At 37.2% G+C, this 24,583-nt stretch overlaps 1 long non-coding RNA gene across 1 annotated transcript in view; it reads left to right on the top strand.

The window, feature by feature from the left end:
- Positions 1-24,583, top strand: part of LOC135106686 (uncharacterized) — a 280,738-nt gene that overhangs the window by 73,280 nt on the left and 182,875 nt on the right. Inside the window, exon 2 of the long non-coding RNA XR_010271406.1 lies at positions 20,459-20,509. This is a non-coding gene — a long non-coding RNA (uncharacterized LOC135106686). The remainder of the gene's footprint in view (positions 1-20,458; positions 20,510-24,583) is intronic.

The following is a 24,583-nucleotide window of genomic DNA, read 5'->3' as shown; positions in this document are numbered from 1 at the left end:
CCACCCCGTAAGGAGATTACAGCTCGTAAAAACCGATCTGTGGGTAAGGCTGGAACTTTTCACATACCTCACACCACTCGCTGTCTGTGAATCCTTCACATCCTGAAAAGGTTTTGGACCTACGCCTGTCAATAGGTGATGACACTCTTCTGAGCTATAGAATGTGTGTGTGTGTGTGTGTGTGTGTGTGTGTGTGTGTGTGTGTGTGTGTGTGTGTGTGTCATAGGAAAAAAAATATGCCAAGATTAATTTTTCTTTCACACCTTGCTGACAGACATCAGGAGCGTGTTTCATTTTTACATATCACTCATGTTCACCACCACCACCACCACCACCACCACCACCACCATCAACACCACCTCATAAACATCCATCATAAGCTCATGATCAAAATCACCACCGCCATCACCACCACCACTACCGTCACCACCACCACCACCATGACCATATACACGCTCTCGACAGCTTTCCAGTCTCGTTGGTAACGCTCTGCTGGCGCCATTGATTTCCTTGTATCATTAATCTTTAGAGGATTTCAGTCACGAGGCTATGATGAATTGCTGACCAGCGAGAACATGAAGTAGTAGCAATGGTGCAGCGTGGTGAGCAGCTTAATATTTTGTTGCACTGCCTGCAAAACAAAAGCAGAACTCTTTTTGAAATAAACAAAAGGAGGTGGTGTTTAAATATTTTGTCGTGTGTGTGTGTGTGTGTGTGGCGATGTCATGTGGTAGGTAGAACGAGAAAATTCAGCTAGTATTTCCATCATTTACTTCTCTTAAGGCACTTTATTCAATACTTTAAGCCACCAACTTCCTTAATAGTCAAAGTTAAGGAATTTAAAATTTGAGACCGACAGCAAGTTTCCAACTCACATCATCTTGCCCTTAGCCTTAAACTGACCGTGGTTGCCTGAGTGCCAATGACCCAGTTTCAATCCGGCACACTCTGATGTAGTGAACACACCAATGAGGTCCAAGCATTTGTAGTTTTGTTAATTATTAAAAGCAGCTCTTTGCAGTCTATCTTCGCCATGTTTTGACCAAGTAGTGCCAAGAATGGATCTCCGCTGTGAATCATCCTCGTTGAAATACTGTACACGGCCTTCAAAAATGCAACTCAATGTGTACTAGGAAAAAAAAAAATGTAAAGTATACTCAAGGTAACTGATGCACTTAGAAGATTCTTTCACCTAAAATTATACACGTCTGTTGCTCCAACTATTACATCTTCCGCTCCCCCTGCTAAGGCTTAGAGAAAGTCCTCATCTTTAAAGAAGCTCACAGCTCTGGTAGAATACGAGAAATGAACGAAGTGCCTCACTTTTGTATATATCTACATACTACATACACTAGGTTAACATTTGACTGAAACAACATCCTAATAATAACCATTAACATTAAAAAATAAAGTATATTTTTTTCGATCTTGTTCAAGCCAAGGACGAAATAAAGACTGATAAAAAAAAGTTTAAAGGACGTATGGAGAACGGGTTACAGGGAGGATGAGCCAGTCTCATTAGGCACATTGAGGCGTTTCGTTCAGGTAGTGCAAGAAGCAGGCAGCACGTCGAGTGTGCGACAACCACATTAGGACTGGTAGTGAAAGCCTCACCGGAGACCTTGGCCACTTAAAGTGTTTCACAGTGTAGAGATTTAAAAATACATAGTTCTGATTTAGTGCTTAAAAGTGAATTGCAGGACGGTACTGATTATATATATACCTTAAAAACTTCTAAATAAATAAGTGTTTTTTTTTATGCCTCCAATGTTGTACATTACATTGTAACCTCAATTAGTTTAGTGCTCCAGCAATATTCACTGTTGTAAAGTAATTAAAACCATATGATTACACTGTGTAATACGATTTTTGTCCTTAAGTAATAACTGTTATTTTCTATTTACTTATAACTAGAAAACATGGAAAAAAACACTGATATTTATTTCTAACTTTGCTTTTTTTGGCCAAGATAATGACATTTATGAAATTTACCTATTCCCATTGGGAGAAAGAGGCGAAATTGAACTCTCATTTGCACAAAGTAGAAACAAAACGACATATGATACAAAAGTAGCATTTATTTATTCTAGGATTACACGTGAGACAATAAATCTTTACAAATGAGTAGTTTTTCGCGATTTACGTTTATACTGTAAATTACTTTCAGGAATCAGCCCCCAAATATAGTCTCTCATGTTTTCTTTATACGACTCTTGGTAACGGCGTTCAAAGTCCAGTATATTCTGATGGAAGCGCTCGCCTTTCTCCTCGGAGTATGTCCCTGTGTTCTCCTTAAATTTATCAAGATGAGCGTCAAGGATATTTAGGGACATTCTGCAACTCATCTTGCCGTAGTTTCTCACCAATGTCTCAACAAGCTCCACACAGTATTCGGCTTTGTGATTCCCCAAGAAGCCAAGAACCACTGCGACAAAGCGGTTCCACGCTGCTTTCTCCGTCCTAGTGAGCTTCTTGGGGAACTCCTTGCACTCTTTGACCTATATTTGTGGGCCGACGAAGACACCGGCATCCACCTTTGCCGCAGACAGCTTAGGGATGAAATCTTGGAAATACTTGAAAGCTGCAGACTCTGCAGAAAACTGCAGACTAGAGTTCTGACGAATTGTGTCATAAGGCCCAATTTTAGGTGCAGTGGAGGAAACAGTACCTTTCTGGGGTTCAACAATGGCTCCCATTTGACGTTCTTCTCCACACTAAACTCGGTCCGCTGTGGCCAGTCCCTCATGTGGTAGTATGCCACTATGATGGCATACCACTATGTGGTAGTATGCCAGTATGATAATAAGGAAACTTGGTAAAGCCGCCTTGGAGACCCATCAAGATGGCCATCATTTTGAAGTCCCCGATAACCTCCCAACCGTACTATTCATATTTTAAGGCATCTCGTTGGGGTTACAAGCGATTCCAACTGCCACAAACAGACTACTCACATTGTGGCAAAAACTAAGCTCATCTTGACGAGTAAAAAAAGCTTGAGAAATGCTGATGACGCTTTCTCTGATCTGATATTTTCACACTATCATCTAACAAATTCCACTGCTTGATTCTCAGTGCTAAAAGCTCGGCATTGGACTTTGTAAGACCAAGATCTCTGATCAGGTCGTTGACGTCATTTTGGTTTGGGTAATAAGGGTTTTTCTCCTCAGTTGCGCCACTGAAATCTGGATCATTGACTTCATTTTCATCTGAACTGTTTTTTTTTTTTTTTTTTTAATTTCTAAAAAACTGCTGCTCTCTCTTTGGAGGAGTGGGTATGGGGAGGTCAGAGCAGTGTGGCACTGGCGCTATTATATATATATATATATATATATATATATATATATATATATATATATATATATATATATATATATATATATATATATATATATATATATATATATATACGAGTATATATATATATATATATATATATATATATATATATATATATATATATATATATATATATATATATATATATATATATATATATATATATATATATATATATATATATATATATATATATATATATATATATTAGCAAGTTAATTTCAAAGCATTGCTGTCCAGATGAGAAAAAAAGTTTGAAGGGAATAATTTTCTTTGAATTTTAGATAAAAGCAATTAGGAAATAAGATTTACTGACCAGAGACAAAAAAAAGTATTAGCAAACGTGTGTGTGTGTGTGTGTGTGTGTGTGTGTGTGTGTGTTGAGGCCCATACCGTGCAACATATAGTAGTACTAGAGACTCATGCTGGACAGTTTTATGACCCAGTGCCTTAGAGCAAATTATGACTTCACTATTGTATATAAATGATTTGGTAATATTTTACATCAGATGCGACTTATAAAAGAATTCAAGAGGTTTTGTCAGCTACCTAATGACGGAAAGTCATCTGTGTTTATACATAATTAAAAACGCAAAAATAATTTGTGTGATAAAACCAGGACTACAGTTGTCTAAGAATCTAATTATATGAATGCTCTTGTTATTTTTCTTTTGTAAAACACCTTTTTTATTTGACATTCTTATAATGTTTGCTGTGGTCAATAAACTATCTATCTATCTGTGTGTGTGTGTGTGTGTGTGTATAAATTGAACTTAACTGAATTAAATTAATTGAAATCAGCTCAATGCTAGGTCTTCATAACAAGACTGGAGCACAGCTCCTACATTAATCTACATAAACATGACTTTCTACATTAATATCTGTTAAATCACAAATCATTGTTTTCAATTGTATGTATTTTTTTTTTTTAATGTTGCGTCTTATAAAAGTATATTAACATTGTTTGATTGTATTAATGAATAATATTTTTTTCTATTTGGGCTTCTCCAGTACACAACTGTCTTAGCGGCTGGGTATTACAAAGTAATACACTATGATTTTGATTTCTTTGTAGCTGAACATTACATTTATTAGCATAGCTTTCCTCTTTCGAAACATTTTGTTACTTTCCAACTGTTATCGGTAACCTGTTATTGCTTGTTCCTATCTTAGCAAAAAATAAGTAAATAAAATACAATAAAATAAAGTAAACACATACATAAAAATAAGAAGGTAAAAAAAAAAAAAAAAAAAAAAATATATATATATATATATATATATATATATATATATATATATATATATATATATATATATATATATATATATATATATATATATATATATATATATATATATATATATATATATATATATATATTATTTATTCTTGATTTTGTCTTTAGTTTGGCTCAGTATTCTTTCTAACCGAATAATCACTTAAAGATTACATACGCATTCACTACATAGCTTCGCAGGGTTAGGCGCTGCCTGGTACAATCGCACCCCAAACAAACAGCAATTGTTTAATACTGACCTAACAATCCAAGCTGTGTACTGTCCAGCAGTGTCCAGGTGCAACAAATATTGATTGGCCCAGACAAACTTTATTTTGTCTTTCAGAGATAATTTTTATCAAATAATGCGTCTTATTTTATTTAATGTCTACATCTATAGGGTGTATCCTAAGTTCCCCATAAGAATTATCATTACAAATATTTCTGTTAACACACAAAAATGCTTAAAATATCTTAATATGTCCCAACACTACAGAACCGTACTACATTACTGATAACACTGGAGTTTAAATAAATCAGCTTGAAGGCCAACAGGGATGAAATTTCTTACATACTCCTATTAGGATATGCTTGGCTGGCATCACTTCTTGTTGAGATTCTTATTGCCTTTTATTAAGCCTCTCATTATTATTGAATAGGTCTCGAAAGTATTTATAAATTTAAAATCGTAACTTATGGTGTGGGCCATTCCCTTTCCAGACACCACCACTTTAGTGTTAATACTGCTGACCTTAATTTTTCATTGGATGACTAACTCTCTAATTCTCTAGGAACACGGTTGATCCCCTGCTCACTCTCCCATAACAACGATGTCATCAGAATAATGTAAATACTAGTGGTCTAAAGATATAAATCTTGCTACAGAACACTAAAATTTAAGTGGCGTGTTTTTCACTTTGCATATGTTAGTCGATATCTATATTATGCTTCTTAAGAAAGTTCTTCGTAATGATATTTTTTTTAGTGTCTCCGGTCTTGATCATCGAAGGCTTATGTTCTTAATGAAGTCCCACCTGTCCATTTCTAAAGCTGCCTCATTCCTCATTCCTTGCGTGACTAAGCTTCTCCGTCTTTATCCATCGTCATTTCTTGGTGGATGTTTACCTATATTAAGTCTGTTTCTACGAATATTGACATCTCCAACACTTCGAATTGCCGACCTATAGCTTGGATTTCCTGTCTTTCTAAAGCTTTTGAGTCTTTCCTCAACATGAAGATTCCAAAGCACCTGTCCACTCTCACATTTCTTCCCCATCATCGGTATGAATTCCGCAAATCCAGCAATGATGTAGATTTTGATAGTCTGGCATAAAATATTGATTTCTAAGCTTTTTATCGATCTCTCTGCACCTTCTGGCTTTAGGGTTGCTGCAATTGAAAACTACCACTGCTCTAATCTGTTAATTGGCCTTCCCTCTTGGTTCTATTTCTCTTGTATCTTTTTGGGAATGAGAGTGAGGGGTCTCTCTCTCTCTCTCTCTCTCTCTCTCTCTCTCTCTCTCTCTCTCTCTCTCTCTCTCTCTCTCTCTCTCTCTCTCTCTCTCTCTCTCTCTCTTCTTATCTTTTTCTTCTTATCTTTTTCTTCTGACAAAAGAGAGAGAGAGAGAGAGAGAGAGAGAGAGAGAGAGAGAGAGAGAGAGAGAGAGAGAGAGAGAGAGAGAGAGAGAGAGAGAAACATCTGTCAACAGATTTGAAAGTGTTCTGTGTAGCAAAATAATGAAGTGATCCTGTCTTATCTTGCTTCCTGCATGTCAGGAACCGTTCATGAGGACACCAACAGATGTCAATCGGTCTTGAACTTTTCGTTTGTGAGCAGAGCCGAAGTGCTACACAATCTTGCCCTTCCGACAATTATACGTACAATTGTCATGCTTCTATGTTGCACGATCTTGTTGCGTCTCTAAATTTCTAAGGCAGGCATTTACGGGTTCTAGGAAACGCGTTGAATTTTTATAACTATAATTTGTATCATTTACATATGTTTACACTCAGCATCTTATACGACTTCCAACAGCATCTGACACACACTCAAAAAAAAAAAAAAGGATACTTTCTCTTCAAATAAAGTCCATTAAATATTACATTTCCGATTCGAATTACTTCTCGCAATTAACATTCAATGATAAAACATATCCTACACAGAATCCGCATCTAATATTCAATGAGAAACATCCTACACATACCTGACCTCCCTCTGGACTGCATCATAGCTATTAGGCTCCACTTACTGGTAATGTGATAGGCGGCTTGCCCATCTTTACCCTCTCTGGTCTAACAGCACTGTCTAGCTTGTCTCTGTCTCCTGTCTGTTTCCGTCTCCTATCCCTCATAATATACGCCTTGATGTTTGAGCGACTTTTTGCCCCAATAAGACTTTCATTGCTATTAGATTTATTTTTCAATACTTTGATCATACGGGTTGTTTTCCCATAATTTTCAATACGGTTCATTTTCGAGTAACCATTAAATCACGTGTTCATCTAATAAGGAACAAGGTTTCATATGTTGTAACGGCTATCTGTATTGTCCACATCATTTGCTGCCGGTGACATCTGCTTCCCTTGTGTACTAATTTCGTGATAGCCACCTAGAACTCTTGTGATCTGTTGAGAGAGAGAGAGAGAGAGAGAGAGAGAGAGAGAGAGAGAGAGAGAGAGAGAGAGAGAGAGAGAGAGAGAGATAACGGTCGTGAAGAATGATCTTCACGTTCCCACCACAGTGATGCTCCACTCTCCTACCCATGTCGCTGATGTCCCGCACATCCCACAGCCCCTGCAAGCCAATGCCACATCACTCTCCTCCATCGCCACTGGAGTCTCCCACGCGCCACAACCGCTTTATGTCCCACAACAATAATACTGTAGCAGAAAAATGACAAGCATGGAGCTGTCAGGATGTGCGTGGTGTGATCATCAGTGTCAGTCATATTACTCGTGAAAATGTTTAATGGTGTTTTTAATACTAGAGTTTACACTGCAATATAGTATTTATTGAGATCGGGAGGACACGTGAAACTCATTTCTGAATATTTTAGGTTCTTTATTTCCTTTGTTACTTGCATTATTATTATTATCATTTATTTATTATTAATATTATTGATTATTCTTCTTCTTCTTCTTATTATTATTATTATTATTATTATTATTATTATTATTATCATCATCATCATCATTGTCGTCGTCGTCGTCATCATCACCGTTACTACTATTACTAACTACTATTACTACTTCTACTATTCTTTTTTTTTATTGCGTGTGTGTGTGTAAGAAGGGCACTGACCAAGGGCAACAAAAACGTTCGCGAAAAAGGCCCACTAGAGTGCCAATCCCCAAAGAGAAGTCAAAAGGATTATGGAAAAACGGAGGACAAGTGTCTTAAAACCCCCCTCTTGAAAGAGCTGAAGTCATAGGAAGGAGGAAATACAGAAATAGGCATGGAGTTCGAGAGTTTAACAGAAAAAAAAAATAAATAATTGAGAATGCTGTTTAACTCTTGCATTAGAGAGGTGGAGAGAATAGGGGTTAGAGAAAGTAGAAAGTCTTGTGCAGCGAGGCCACGGGAGGAATAGAGGCATGCAGTTAACAAGATCAGAAGAGCAGTCAGCGTAAAAAATAGCGGTAGAAGATAACAAGAGATGCAACATTGCGTCGATGAGAAACAAGCTGAAGACAATCAGAGAAGATTTGATACGACAGTTAAGTGTCATTCAAGAGGAAGCGATAGTTATCTGGAATGTTGTGGCGAGTTGATAGATGGAAGAATTCAGTCTATGAGGTATTGAACAATACTAAGTTTGCTCTGCCCCAATCAGAAATTTAAGAGAGACCAGAAGTGGTGCGTTCCATGGCTTCCCTGCGTAAGCTGTTTAATTCTTGAAGGATTGGATCTCTATGGAAAGATGCGGAAAAATGCAGTGTGGTATCATCATCCCAGGAGTGGACAGCACAAGAAGTTACGCTTAGAAGATCATTGATGGACAACAGGAAGATAGTGGGTAGCTGTCAATGGACTTAGAAGAACAATGACCGTCTACCACAGCAGCAATAAAACGGTCAGAAAGGAAGCTAGAAGTTACAAAAAGAAGGATAAAAGCTGTGAGTAGAGTTGTTGTTTTGCTCAATTTGACAACTTAGTGAATCAGTTTCCAAACACAGTACACGATTTCAGATAACACACCCTCAGCAAATCTCGAAAGAACGATTAATATATATATATATATATATATATATATATATATATATATATATATATATATATATATATATATATATATATATATATATATATATATATATTATATATATATATATATATATATATATATATATATATATATATATATATATATATATATATATATTTAGGTCCTGTGTGATTTACTTTCTCTCCGAACATAAGAAAACACACACACACACACACACACACACACACACACACACACACACACACACACACACACACACACACACACACACACACACACACACACACATAACATTTGTAACTTATCTCATTTGAGCCTGTTGAAGAATGTAGCCATCGTGCATGTAGTCATCGTTTATGAGAAATCGTATTTTCTTCATCCTTTATGACAGTTGGTGTTGCAGGTACCTGTGGAAATTCAGGTGAGTTAGCCATACTTTATTTACATCCTCTTTTAATTTGAAGCATACCTGTATTTTTTTTACCGTATTTCATCCAATTTACACCAGGTATAAATAAATGCGAGTGTACTCTCTGCTATTCAGCCAAAAGTTACTAACGGGAGGGTTGGGTTTGTCCAGATTATCGTCCTCCACCTCTTCTGGCGTGGCCTCAACGCCCGCCATAACAGCGTTCCAAGCCTGCTCGTCAAAAAAGCAGTGTTTGTCTAGCGGTTCCTTCACCCAGTCAGTCTTAGAAATTTCAATCTGTTCTTCATTCTCGTTCTCTGAGTCAGTAATTTGGGTCGTGTTGTCTTTTAAAGACTTTTAAAGTTTTGTTCCGACATCTTCAAGGATTGTGCTCTGTCCCTGAATCTCTCCCTCCTCCACGTCGCAGTCGTCTTCCTAGCACAGGCACCGCTGGCACAGAGCCTCCTCTACCACTTTCTTTTGTGGGGCAACCAGGGAGCAGGAAAAGTTTAGAAACAGTAAGGAATGTACCTATTCCTATGAACGTGAGACGATGAATCATCTGTGTCAATCAGTCATTCAGTTAATTAATCCGTCTTCTAGTCTGTAAGTCAATCAGTGAGCTAGTCACTGAATCTGTTAATCTATTCTTTCATTCCTTTTCCATTCCTTTATCTAGTCGGTCAGTAAATCACTCAGTTTATCTGTCTATCTAAATATCTATCCATCTATATCTATCTGTCTGTCTGTCTATGTATTTGTTTGTGTCTGTCTATCTCTATCTGTATTAGTTATTCATTCAGTATCTATCTATCTATGTCTTTTTTTAAGTATGTGTGTATGTCTTGAGTAATTGTAGTATTTGAAATATATAGGACGGCTATCTAGAGCGTTCCCACTACGATAAATATTGTATGAAACAGCAGGAGCAGCATAGGACTACATAGCAGCAATAACATGGTATTTACCCCGCGTCATTCAAAGCACGTAAGCTGAGAAATGCTGCACCCTCCAAATATGAAAACAGAACGAGAGCAATTAGATACCTACCGAAAATTGCCAGGAAAGCTAAGGATCTTGCTATGTCCCGTCGGCGCGCTTTTGAGCTTGATGCAAACTTTAATACTTCATAAAAAAAAGTATGACGGTCATTATTACATCCTAAGTAGTCATTATTCTTATCTAAAAAATGCATATACTTTTCAGAACATATTACAGCAAATAACATTAATTTAATGCATTAATTTGGAAATTTATTATGGATTGGGTAACCCCTACCGTTTCCCCAAAAAAATACTCACCTAAGTTCCAATTTTTGGTACGCGCATAATTACGATTACGGCTGAAGCGGCTTTGCTGGATACCTAGCAAACGAAAAAAGAGTGACTGTGGAACTGGCTGAAAGGAACTGCGGCCTTTGCAATGAGTAGGAAAAACCAGCCGACTAGTTTTACACAAAAAAGTCGGTGTGCTGAGAAAAAAAAAAAAAACACGTAATTTGTGTGTTAACAAATCATCTAACAACATATTAGAAACATTTTAGCTACCATCATCAAGCAGAGAGCAAGAAATATTGGAAAACGAGATAAATACTACGCACATTATATCTGGTTTGGATGTATCGTCACCTTGGGACGAATGTTATTTTCATCTCTATATAAGTTTAGTTTATCTTAAGGGAAGGCTCACCCTCTGACACATGAAAAAAAATAAAAATAATAATAAATAAATAAATAAATAAAGTATAAGAGATTTCAACCAGAAACTTTTAGTGTATAATCTAGGTATCAATACCAACTCTATTTGAGCAGAAGAATGATGGACGTCATGACGTCAGACGGTATGACGTCATAATTTTTTTGTCAACTTCTTGTGGTTTCATTTGTTGTCGTAGAGACATCTCCTTCTACATGAAAATACTCAAATGACAAAGAGCGTGTAAGTTTTTTTTTTTTATCTAAAATACCTAATACGTAAAGATATATTGAGGTCATAAAAAGCACGTTTTTCGTGACGTCACGATTATCGCTATTTTTCGTAAATAAAGTTCCCTAACACTCAAATTTTTCACTTTATTAAAAAAAACAAAAAAAAAACATGATATTGGCACAGTCATTAACTATTAACATTTACGTTTATAAGCAGTTTCAATAATTTCTCAATGCTTGACAATTTTTTTGAATATCAAAATTTCATGTTTTGAGATACAGGCATTTAAAATTTTTAGAACAATGTAACTTAGGTATTCTTTTCATGATTTGCATTATTTTCACACACAGAGCGCTATAGCCAATATTGATACTATAAACACCAAATCTACATTTAATTCTAATATTTACTCTAGATTATCACCACCAAATCATCCTGGTGTCGTGTCGAGAGGTGCCTTGTTCAACATCTGCTTTTTACCGGCGAAATCACACTGCCAAATCCTTGAGGTGGTGTTTTGTTTTACTAGCAGTAAGCGCCTTCCCTTTCCTCATTTACAGGTGCACCTCTAGTCCACTATCGCAATCCCGTTCAAACTGGCACTAAAATCCAGTTTCAACTTGGATCTTGGGCTGGAGTGCCTAGGATTCACAGAAGCAGGCGTGGTATTGCTAAAAGACGCAACAGAGTGGTGTAGTGGTGAAGGTGGCGATGCTGGTAGCCGAGTCTGGAGGCTTCTCCTGGACAACTCTCTAGCTGTTCGTTCTGCAGCTTTCTTCCTTCGTATTTCCCATATTTTCTTGAGGTTCTGCTTTCTTGTAAGCGTCATGGTACATAAGGAATCAAGAAGAAATAATAACGTTGATAGCGGTGTACACTCTTGTCTGTCAGCCAGTTGAGCATTACACAACATTCCCCTCCTCTCATATCTTGTGGGTGACAGAGTGACAGATGGTGCCCGGGAGCTTCGACGCCATAGGCGAAGACTATATTTGCCAGATGATGTCTCTAAAATGTCACTCGCACATAAAAGTTCGAAACACGGAACAAACAAGGAAAAACAAGCTCTAAGTACAGAAACTCTGGGACTCCCTGCCTGCTTCTGTATTTCCACCTTTCTATGATTTGAGTTCCTTCAAGAAAGAGATTTCAAAACACTTATCCTTCAATTTTTTTACTACTGCTTCGGATCCTATTCGGGGACCGGCATCTCAGTGTTTTTTTTATTTTTGTATTGGATTTTTGTTGCCCTTGGCCGGTGTCCCTCCAACATAAAAAACAGAACAAAACATGGCCCATACTCGCGCACGCCATTTAAATGGTTACGCTTCCTTTTCTTTTAAATGCTTCGTGAGCGGCGTAGTAAGTTCGCGCGGGATTTAATTTGTGTTCCTATATGCTGGTACATACATGTACATTTCAAATCCATTCACATCTCTGTTTTGAAAGTTTTCGTATATTTCAACTATCTCAGAGGGTTTAAGTTATACAATTAAAATACAAGTTTATAAATCCTGGCACGAACAAATGAAACGACAATGTTTTGATGCCAAATCTTAGGATGACACTAGTGCAGATTGTCTGTTGACGTCGTGTCTCCCATTGTCATCACAGATTTACCGCTTTCGTCTTTGGAAATACAATCCATCCTTTCTTACCTTGGTTTTTCTTTCATTATATGTTCGTGCAGTCAACCACAACACATGCATAGACCGAAGTTTGACAACAGCACTACAAACTTGTACCTCCCATCTCGATTTTTTTTTTTTTATTTATTTTTTTTTTTTTGAGAAGTCGATGTGTCTGATATCGGCCGTTCCCTTCGTCTCGATACTGTTTCGGCCATCACAATATCCCACCAAGACAAGTAATACTGGCTCGTTTTTTTTTTTTTCGGGATTTCCCAGATGAAACATTAGTTTATATACAAACTAGAGGAAATTATTTCAAACAAAATATGTGGCATGAGACTAGAAATGAATGTGAAAACATTGAAAGCCCATTTGCGAGTATTTAGCTTATAATAACTGTTCTGTAGAGTGTGCATCACCGGACCACGTGGATAATGAAGATGCATCACGAGAGGAGCTTTTAGAATGTGCATCTCTGGAGAAAATGTGATCAGATTTTAGGGCAAAATTTTCTCAAGAAAATTATTCGGATTCAGATTTGTTCGAACAATGGGGTGCTCGGATTATGGGATCATTACCGTATAACATTTTATTTTCTGTGAGAATATATATATATATATATATATATATATATATATATATATATATATATATATATATATATATATATATATATATATATATATATATATATATATATATATATATATATATATATATATATATATATATATATATATATATATATATATATATATATATATATATATATATATATATATATATATATATATATATATATATATATATTCGAACATCTTTCATTATATATAGTGCGTCATTGTACTCAACAAATATAAATATCTTCAGCTCATTTTGATTTCTACAATAAATTTTCTATTTCCATTATTTTCGTGTCTGTTCTCACTACCTTTCTCTTTCAACGAACCTCTAAATTTACTTTAAATAAATTGTTAATATTATCTGATTCGCGTTTTGTGAGATTTCTCCACATCACATTTCTTCCACTTTGTGGTTATCGTTTTGTTTTAGAAAGGCGTTACATCGCACAGGTTTTTTTTTAAACGGCGAAAATTTTATAAGAGGAGGCTTACCTTTATACCTTTTGCCTTGCAAATTTGAGCCGCTCTATTAACTTGGTGTGCTTCACGAGACCATCAGCCAACTCTCCTTTCACATCAGCTAGTAGAGTATTTCTGCCAGATATTGGTATGAATTTTTTTTATGTATTCCCCCATTTTATAATGAAAAGTGTCACGAATCTTTCTTTCTCTCTTACATTCTAGTGATTAATTACTTGAACTATGTTACCACCACGACCAACCGTTACCTTCTAGAACTTTAATTTTACACTATCCTTTGTTGAATTTTCACGGATTACGGCCACATATGTTCGCGCGCGCGCACGCACGCACGCACGCACACACACACACACACACACACACACACACACACACACACACACACACACACACACACACACACACACACACACACACACACACACACACACACACACACACACACACACATAAATAAATAAATAGATGAATAAATAAAATAATGAGGCTTGGAATGGGTTCTGTGGCCAATTTCCTTCTGATTAACAATGATCTCTACACGACCTTATTTGATAGTTGCATTTTTCCAAAGTTTTGTATGTGTCAATTTTCAATTTGTTTTTATGATCGCTGATTCTCTCTCTCTCTCTCTCTCTCTCTCTCTCTCTCTCTCTCTCTCTCTCTCTCTCTCTCTCTCTCTCTCTCTCTCTCCTCTCTCTCTCTCTCTCTCTCTCTCTTTATTTATTTATTCATTTTATTTTATTTTATTTATCTATCTACCTCTTCTTTTGATACAGATCGAGAAAGAAACACATCATATTTCTGTTTTGTATAAATTGGCCGTGTCTTTTTATGCCAAACAAATTTCTCCTCATACTGGTCGTATGGGGAGAAAGGAAGACCAGAAAGAAAGACGAGAGAGAGAGAGAGAGAGAGAGAGAGAGAGAGAGAGAGAGAGAGAGAGAGAGAGAGAGAGTGAGAGAGAGAGAGAGAGGAAAGGAGGTCAGGGAAAACAGGGTAAAAAAAAACATATTGTATGTGGATAGGAAACATGAAAGAGAATAGTAAGAGGAAGGAAGTGGGAAATATGAGGTTCCATAAGGAAGGGAAGGATGAGATAAGGAGTGGAGGACAAGGGTTTCCTGGAATTGGGAATGAACGAAGGAAGAGCTGGCAGAATAAATGTGTATTGTCCGCTGCTAAGAATAAAGGGAAACTGTCCTTCGCCCTTTCCGTATTCTCACGCGGAATCTACTAATAATATTTGAACTACTTGCTCGCTGACACGTGAATATTTTCAATAGATACTGGAAGATTACAGGTGATAAAGATGTCCCATGAGGGCACGAAGATGATTTTTCCCGAGTAAATACTCAGGATTTAAATTAAATGAATGCTATGATGATAACCTTAGGAAGGAACATAATAACTTTAGATTTGCAGGGGCCAGTAAGGGAAAGGAGGAACTTGAAAATATTCTATATTCTATATTTTATATTCTAAATGTACTGTAGATAAAAAAAAAAAAAAGCTTCCATTACATTCATGATTTTTTGTATTTCATCGCAGTGCGATTTACATCAGACTCGGCTGCCAGAATGTGACCACTTGCAGCGTGCCTGATAGTGAATGAAAAAGGATTTCTTGGATGAAATCTCGCTTGGTGTATCAAACTCGTCTGCCAGTCATTAAGTTTGCTCCTTTCACTACTGGTATTATTACTGTTACTACCATCATATAAGCAAAATTAGTATTATTCAATGACTCAAAAACTCTATTTCTCCATCTATCAACTCGATTCAATCTTCCGGACAACTATCCACTCTTCTTTGATGACACTCAACTGTCCCCCTCTTCTACAGAGAGAAGGATAGAAGCCGTAGGAGGGTAGTTTTGAAATCAAAACCTTGTGCCGGACTTTATCAAAAGCTTCTTGATATGTCTAAGGCAACAGCAAAAGTTTCACCAAAATCTCTAAAAGAGGATGACCAAGACTCAGTAAGGAATGCCAGAAGATCACCAGTAGAGCGGCCTTGACGGAACATGTACTGGCGATCAGATAGAAGGCTGTGAAGTGATAGATGTCTTCCTGTTGAGGATAGATTAAAAAAAAAAAATTAGACAGGAAATTAAAGTAATAGGATGGTAGTTTGAGGGATTAGAATGGTCACCCTTTTTAGGAACCAGCTGAATGTAGGCAAACTTTCAGTAAGAAGGAAAGGTAGATGTTGAGAGACAGATCTGAAAGAGTTTGACTAGGCAAGGTACAAGCACGGAGGCGCAGTTTCGGAGAACAATAGGAAGGACCCCATCAGGTTTGTAAGCCTTCCGAGGGTTTAGGCCAGCGAGGGTACGAAAAACATCATTGCGAAAAATTTTAATAGGTAGCATGAAGTAGTCAGAGGGTGGAGGAGAGGAAAAAAACAAGCCCTGAATCATCTAAGATAGACTTTTTAGCAAAGGCTTGAACGAAGAGTTCAGCTTTAAAGGTAGTTTAGATGACACTGGTGCCATCTGGTTGAAATAAAGGAGAAAAAGAAGAAAAGCAAAGTTATTGGAGATGTTATTGGAGCAAGGTGCCAGAAGTCACGAGGCGAGTTAGATCTTGAAAGATTTTGACACTTTCCATTAAAGAAAGAGTTTTTGGCTAGTTAGAGATTTGGCATGATTCTGGGCAGAAAAATAGAGCGCATGAGATTCTATTGATGGAAGGCTCAAGTACTTTTTGTGGGCCACCTCTCTATCATGTATAGCATAAGAACAGGCTGTGTTAAACTAAGATTTGGAAGGTTTAGGTCGAGAAAAAGAGTGAGGAATGTACACCTCCATACCAAACACTATCACCACTGTTATGCACTCATCACACAGAGACGGGTTTCTCACACGGAAGCAGTAGTCATTCCAAGGAAAATCAGCAAAATACCTCCTCAGGTCTCCCAACTAGCACAGCCAAAACGTCAGAGGTACCTCCGCTTAGGGGGATCCTGAGGAGGGATTGAAGCGGTAGGACAAGATACAGATATGAGATTGTGACCGGAGGAGCCCAACGGAGAAGATAAGGTAACAGCATAAGCAGAATTAGGAAAAGGTTAGGAAAATGTCAATAATGTTGGGCATATAATACTCCAAGACTGTTAGGAATACAAGTAGGGTGTTACACTAGTTACTCTAGGTTGTGGAGGATAAAGTTAAAAACTAGTTCACCAGGATGGTTAGTGGAGGGAGAGAAAAGTCAAAGCTGGTGGTTAACACTGAAGTCGCCAAGAATCTCCACAAAAGAGAAGAGAGTCAGAATGTGCTTCACTTTGAAAGTTAAATAGTCAAATAATCTTTTATAGTCAGAGGCGTTTGGTGAGAGGTATAGAACACAGATGAATTTAACTTGGGAGTGAGTATTTGTAGTCGTAGCCAGATTGTGGAAAACTCAGAAGATTGAAGAACGTGGGCACGAGAGCAGGTTAAGTTGTTGCGCACATAGACGCAACATCCAGCTTTGGATTGAAAATGAGGATAGAAAAAGTAGGAGGGAACATAAAAGGGGCAACTGTCAGTTGCCTCAGACACCTGTGTTTCAGTGAGGAAAAGAAGGTGACGTTTAGTAGAAGAGAGGTGATGTTCTACAGATTGAAAATTAGATCTAAGACCGCAAATGTTGCAGAAGTTAACGAAGAAAAAGTTGAGGGGGGTGTCAAGGCATTTAGAGTCAATACCAGAAAAGCAGTCCGACCTGGGGAGATTTGTGGTCCCCTTCCCAGATGGGGACTCCGAGGCTGCTGTACAGTTACCCTTATTAGATAGGCCTAAAAATAGCAGCAAATCTTTACCTCTTACTTGAGTCTTGAATCAGGCAAGCACGCACAAACCCCTACTAAATTTACAAAGTTGTCTCGTTACGGACATAACCTAAGCTCCTGTTTTTCCTAGTGCGACATTGGACAAATTTTTCTTCTTTCGCTGCCTTGAGCCATTTCGCTAATGAGATGCAGCAACTTGTCACCTGACAATGTTATTAAAAGTCTGTGGCGCCGTTATGTATGTTAAAAAGTCTCCTTTGATTGCGCTAGATATTTCCACTAAGCTTTTCTTACGACATCGGTATTGATCTAAATTAGATATACTGACGAAAAAAAAAAAGATAGTGAACACAAAAAAAAAATAAAAAACGTAAATATAGGTGAAATGATTCCCTAGAAAGTATAGCGTCGTATACCTGATGAGGCAGAAGAGAAATGCATAGATATTCTTTTTGTTCTGCTCAAGGACAACTGTTTAGGAGGGGAAGACACGAAGGACAACTTTTGAAAAAAAAAAAAAAAAACTGGGTTGTTTGAGTGTCGTCTTCCCTAGAGAGAAGAATGGGAAATTGACAAAAAATGTGATGGAAAAGAAAAGGAAATTATAAAGATAAAACATCTAAGAATTTGTATTAAGAATGTCAGTTATTATATTTAGCGTAACAGCGGAAAACTTAGGTATTATTTTAAGATTTATATTACCTTTCAAAATAAAAAAAATATCTGTGGTTAGAAACTGTACCTATGTGTGCGCCTCTATCACTGATACTAAAGAGGACTTGTTATGATGATATTGTCGACATGAACAATTAGAGGAGAGTTAAGAAGTGGTTGTTACATATGCTTCCAATGTGCTTAATGGAGGGAGGACGCTGTACATTATGGCACATTTACGATTGTCACACACACACACACACACACACACACACACACACACACACCAAAATGTCTCGCTATTTTCCTGTATGATATTCTCTCTCTCTCTCTCTCTCTCTCTCTCTCTCTCTCTCTCTCTCTCTCTCTCTCTCTCTCTCTCTCTCTCTCTCTCTCTCTCTCTCTCTCTCTCTCTCTCTCTCTCTCTCTCTCTCTCCAGAACTTCAATGAACTTTCCTTCGTAATCTATAAATCTACACTTTTAGAAGTTCAGAATTTGAAAAAATTATGCGTTGTATTAACTTATACGCTTTCCGAGTTGCTTAATTGCGTTATCACTTTCCCTCCATACTTTGATCTTGGTAAATCCACCACTCCATCCACATCTTCAGAAACAGAGGTGTTCTCTGTAAACGTGCATGAATTCTGTCCAGAAAACCACATTATTCTCTCCAGTAACCGTCAATTTTAGTGGATGTGTCCGTGTGCGAGCAGAACTGAGTGACTTCAGGTACATGACTGATAAAAAGTTGTACAGCCCAACCTGTACACTCCTTATCTAACCTTTTGAGTACATGGTGTCAAGTTTTAAGCAGATACATCAGTCACTCAGTTTATTCCTCAAGATCTTCCATGCATGCTCGGACTGGAGAGTATCAACAATGTGCCCGTATGGGAAATGAAACCAACGGGTCTCATTAAATAAGATTAATATGTCCCATTTGACGTTTTCATTGAGTGGAAACGCGCGAGTGAGTTATCATTCCATCACCGCCGGTGTTGAGTGCATGTCTACCTTAGGGAATTAGTGACTCCATTTCTCGCAGTGAGCGAAATCCACAAGGAGAGTGAAGAAAAATGTTTCTTCTGAGACTATCAATCATTGGAGTCTATTTCTTTGTATTAACAAGATGGCTACCCCAAAGAGATGAAATGATGTACGAGTATATTGATGTAAAGACATAAAATAAAGCTGTAAGTTATGGCGTCAGGTGTATGAGACTTGCCAGAAGAGTTTCACTGATGTTTGATGAGACACCGAATATTGATTACACGGCGCAGGTGAGGATCCGCAAATCAGTACTGTCACGAATCTTGTCTTCTACAGGATCTCTTGTTCCTAAGTATACATATTTTCTCTCAAATATACATGACTTTCGCCTCCAAGAGATCTATTAGTTTTATTACATTATATTTTTTGTATATGATTATTAGTGAATTTATAACTGTTAGTTGATGATGTAGCGCCTTTGGAAATTAGCATGTAAGAATATGAGGATGTGATATGGGCTGGCTCACAGAGATCAGTGAATTGGGAAACAGTGCTAGGAAAGTATGAGTACCACTGTGTGTACGTATGTATTCGTAACAGGGATAATCTTTGCTTCACTAATGACACATATAATCATATAAAATAAGTGTACTAATGAGTCATACTGAGTGTTGATATGCATTATAAGAAAAGTTTCGCTCCTTTCTCAAAGTTATAGAAAAGAATTCCTAAGTATTTCTTGTATGGGGTTCTCAAACAACTATTATCAACAGTATACTTGAGAGTTGTTGCTAGTTGTAATAACAATACGGGAGTGTTCTTTGTAACTGTTATATACTGTAACGAGCTGCGATTTGTGAGATTAAGAATATATACTGTAACGAGCTACGATTTGTGAGATTAAGAATGAATGTGAGACTATAAATGGTTAGTGCTCCAATAAAGCACAGAGGGGTTTATTAATTGATATTAGTCTTAAAGCATGAACAGCATCTAAAGAAAATACGAGGCTTGATTTACGAGTATCAAAAATTTGTATTAAAGTGTCCTTAAAATATATCTCACAAGTTGTATTAATCTAGCATTACATTGTACAATTTTATTTTATCCTTTTTTTTTCCTTTTTGCAGGCAACATTAGTGGAAAAACAGTGGACTCCGTCACTGTTTTCGACAAGACAGGTAAATACTGAATACAGTATTTTGAAACTCGCACTGAACGTGGTAATCCCTGTATAAAACATATCAACCTCCTCAAGATCTCCATCATGTGCTGAGATCATTACGTAGAGCTCACCCACCACCTCTACGGTCTTCTAAAGGAACTCTATACAGTAGTTTGATAAATACACGTGTGTGTGTGTGTGTGTGTGTGTGTGTGTGTGTGTGTGTGTGTGTATAGGAGGGACACTGGCCAAGGCAAAAAAAAAAAAAAAGAAAACAGAGATGCCGGTTCTCGAACAGGGCCCGAAGTGGTAGTCAAGAACCTCCATCTTGAAGGAATTCAAATAACAGGAAGGTAGAAATACAGAAACAGGCAGGGAGTTCAAGAGTTTACCAGAGAAAGGAATGAGTGATTCAGAATACTGGTTAACAATAGAGAGGTGAACAGAACAGGGATGAGAAAAAGAAGAAAGTCTTGTGCAGCGAGGCCGCGGGAGGAGGGGAGGCATGCAGTTAGCAAGATCAGAAGACCGGTGGAAGATAGCTTTTGATTCTACCCTGCCTAAAAGAGCGGTATGAGTGGAAACCCCCAGACATGTGAAGCATACTCCATACATGAACGGATAAGGCCCTTGTACCAAGTTAGCAGCGAGGGGGGTTGGGCGAGAAAAACTGGCGGAGACGCCTCAGAACACCTAACTTCATAGAAGCTGTTTAAGCTAGAGATGCAATGTGAAGTTTCCAGTTTAGATTATAAGAAAACGGCAGACCGAGGATGTTCAGTGTAGTAGAAGGGGACAGTTGAATGTCATTGAAGAAGAGGGTATAGTTGTCTGGAAGGTTGTGTCGAGCTGATAGATAGAGGAACTGAGTCTTTGAGGCATTGAACAATACCAAGTTTGCTCTACCCCTATCATAAATTTTAAAGAGATCAGAAGTCAGGCGTTCTGTGGCTTCCCTGTGTGAACAGTTTTCTTCCTGAAGGGTTGGTGGTCTATGAAAAGACGTGGAAAAATGCAGTGTAGTATCATCAGCGTAGGAGTGGATAGGACAAGAAATTTGGTTTAGATCATTGATGAATAATAGGAAGAGAGTGAGTGACAGGACAAAACAATGAGGAACACCACTCTTAATAGATTTAAGAGAAGAACAGTGACAGTCTACCACAGCAGCAATAAAACGGTCAGAAAGTAAACCTGAGACGAAGTTACAGAGAGAAGGATAGAAGCCGGAGGAAGGCAGTTTGGAAATCAAAGCTTTGTGCCAGACTCTATCAAAAGCTTTTGATATGTCTAAGGCAAAAGCAAAAGTTTCACCAAAATCTCTAAAAGAGGGTGACCAAGACTCAGTAAGGAAAACCAGAAGATCACCAGTAGAGCGGCCTTGACGTAACCCATGCTGGCGGTCAGATGGAAGGTTGTGAAGTGATAAATGTTTAAGAATCTTCCTGTTGAGGATAGATTAAAAAACTTTTGATAGGCAGGTAACTAAAGCAATAGGATGGTAGTTTGAGGGATTAGAACGGTCACCCTTTTTAGGAACAGGCTGAATGTAGGCAAACTTCCAGCAAGAAAGAAAGATAGATGTTGATAGGCAGAGTTGAAAGAGTTTGACTAGACAAGGTGTAAGCACGGAGGCGCTTTTTCGGAGAGCAATAGGAGGGACCCCATCAGATCCATAAGCCTTCCGAGGGTTTAGGCCAGCGAGGGCATGGAAAATATCATTGCAAAAAATTTTAATAGGTAGCATGAAGTAGTCAGAGGGTGGAGGAGAGGGAGAAACAAGCCCTGAATTGTCCAAACCCTTTTCAGTTCCCTCCTACTTTCTTTATCCTAATTTTCAATCCAAAGCTGAATTGAAAATGAAGATAAAGTAGGAGTGTGTGTGTGTGTGTGTGTGTGTGTGTGTGTGTGTGTGTGTGTGTGTGTGTGTGTGTGTGTGTGTGTGTGTGTGTGTGTGTGTGTCACTTTCTTTCCTTACACGGTTGGTGTCAATAAACTGCCAGAATGCATGAAGTGAAAAAGGAAGAAAACATAGGACAGAGTCAAACAAGAGTGAAGGAGAAAGGGAAGGGTGAAATATGAGAGGAACCTACTCGTAAATATGTATGGAAGGAGAAACATCTGCGGAACGAGAGCAGAACAAAGGAAGGGACAGAAGGAGAAGGAAGATAACTGGATACCAATACCGGAGATAAAGTGACGAGGGAGAGAGAGAGAGAGAGAGAGAGAGAGAGAGAGAGAGAGAGAGAGAGAGAGAGAGAGAGAGAGAGAGAGAGAGAGAGAGAGAGAGAGTTATTCTATAATTTCTATGGTTGTAAAGAAACAAGCAGAAAAGTATTTTTTTTTATTTGAAAGGTAGATTATGAAGATTTTTCTTTAGTTGTTTGAGTAATTTATTTTTCCCACTAAGTTCATAATTAAGTAATTTAAATTGAAATGATTTATACATGAGTGTTTTGGTAACTTTAGAGTTGAACAACTTGAAAGTAGACTTCATGAAGTATATGTGAAGGTGTGAGGAACAAATCGAACAGCACCTTTATTTTCTTTATTCCTTGGTAAAAGGAAGATCTTGATAATGCTAAATCCACCTTTCGTTTAATGTTTTCTACTATGGATTATCACTGTTGCCTACACATCCTTTTGTGAATTCCCTGATTATAAAAAATCTTTCCCTACCTTGCCACAATCTCTTTTCGATGCACTGAAGTCGTTATGATCAGGTAAGTCAATAATAATCGTTAGACCAGATAAAGGACGTGGCACAGTCATCTTAGACAAAATGGAATACATTAATAAAATAACTACCATTCTTGATGACCTCACTAAATTTAAATGTATCATCGAAGATGCTTTCAAATATATTACTAGATTAGAAGATAAATTAGCTCATCTCCTGAGAAAATATTTGAAACTGAAATTAATTTCTATTGATACGTTTAACTATTTATTTCCTAGCGGTTCCTCTCCTGGTGTCCTCTATGGTTTGCCAAAAACTCATAAAGCTGGCACACCTATTAGACATGTTCTCAGTGCTATAGGCACCTTTAATTATAATTTGGTTAGATATCTTGACCCTATTATAGAACATCTTATAATTACTGAATATACTCTTAAAGATTCCTATGAGTTTGTTAGCAACATGAAAGAGATTGATGTGAGCAACAAGGTGATGGCTAGTTTTGATATCCAGTCACTTTTTACTAATATACCTTTGAATGAAACCAGAGAAATTATAATAAATAGACTTTTTAAAGATTTACCGAAATTTATGGGATTTACACGTAAGCAATTCAAAGACTTATTACATTTAGCTATTAGACAATCACCTTTCATTTTTAATAATAAATTATATATTCAGATTGATGGTGTTGCCATGGGCTCTTGTCTAGGTCCTGCTGTAGCCGATGCTTTTTTTTTTTTTTGTTACCATGAGGTTAATTGGTTCTCAGATTGCACTGCAGCTTTCAAACCAGCATATAATAGGAGATACTAGTATGTTAATGACACTTTCCTACTGTCTGATAATAATGAACATATTCCACGGTTTCTCCAATATCTCAGTAATAAACATCAGAACATTAAATTCGCGTGTGAAATCGAAAACAGTGATAAACTTTCGTCCTTAGTTATTCTTGTCTCCCGTAACAATGGTACTGTCTCGACCTCTGTTTATAGAAAATGAACTTTTACGGGTTTAGGAACAGTGTCTTGATAGCATTGACTTTAAACAAGTCAATGCTATCAAGACACTGTTACATAGGTGTTATATCTTCTACTCGAACTGGTTAATTTTTCATGATGAAGTAAATTTTCCAAATGATATATTCCAAAACAATGGGTATCGTATCCACTTAATATTATCAAAAAATTGTATCTCACAATTTGTAAATAATGCTATCAACCCGACTCAGACAAAAGAACATGTTTCGAACACACAACACATCAAACTCTCCTTCTGTTGTCATTTAAGCTATGTAATTACAAAGAAATTAGATGAATTATTCAGAATGCACATTCCTGATCATAATTTTAAGTTTATTTTTACGAACTCTTACTCTTTAAGGTCCTTTTTCCTTTATAAAGATTT

This window comes from Scylla paramamosain, chromosome 14 (genome assembly GCF_035594125.1).
Source record: "Scylla paramamosain isolate STU-SP2022 chromosome 14, ASM3559412v1, whole genome shotgun sequence".
NCBI lineage: Eukaryota > Metazoa > Arthropoda > Malacostraca > Decapoda > Portunidae > Scylla > Scylla paramamosain.
This window is presented reverse-complemented; position numbering and strand designations above follow the sequence as displayed.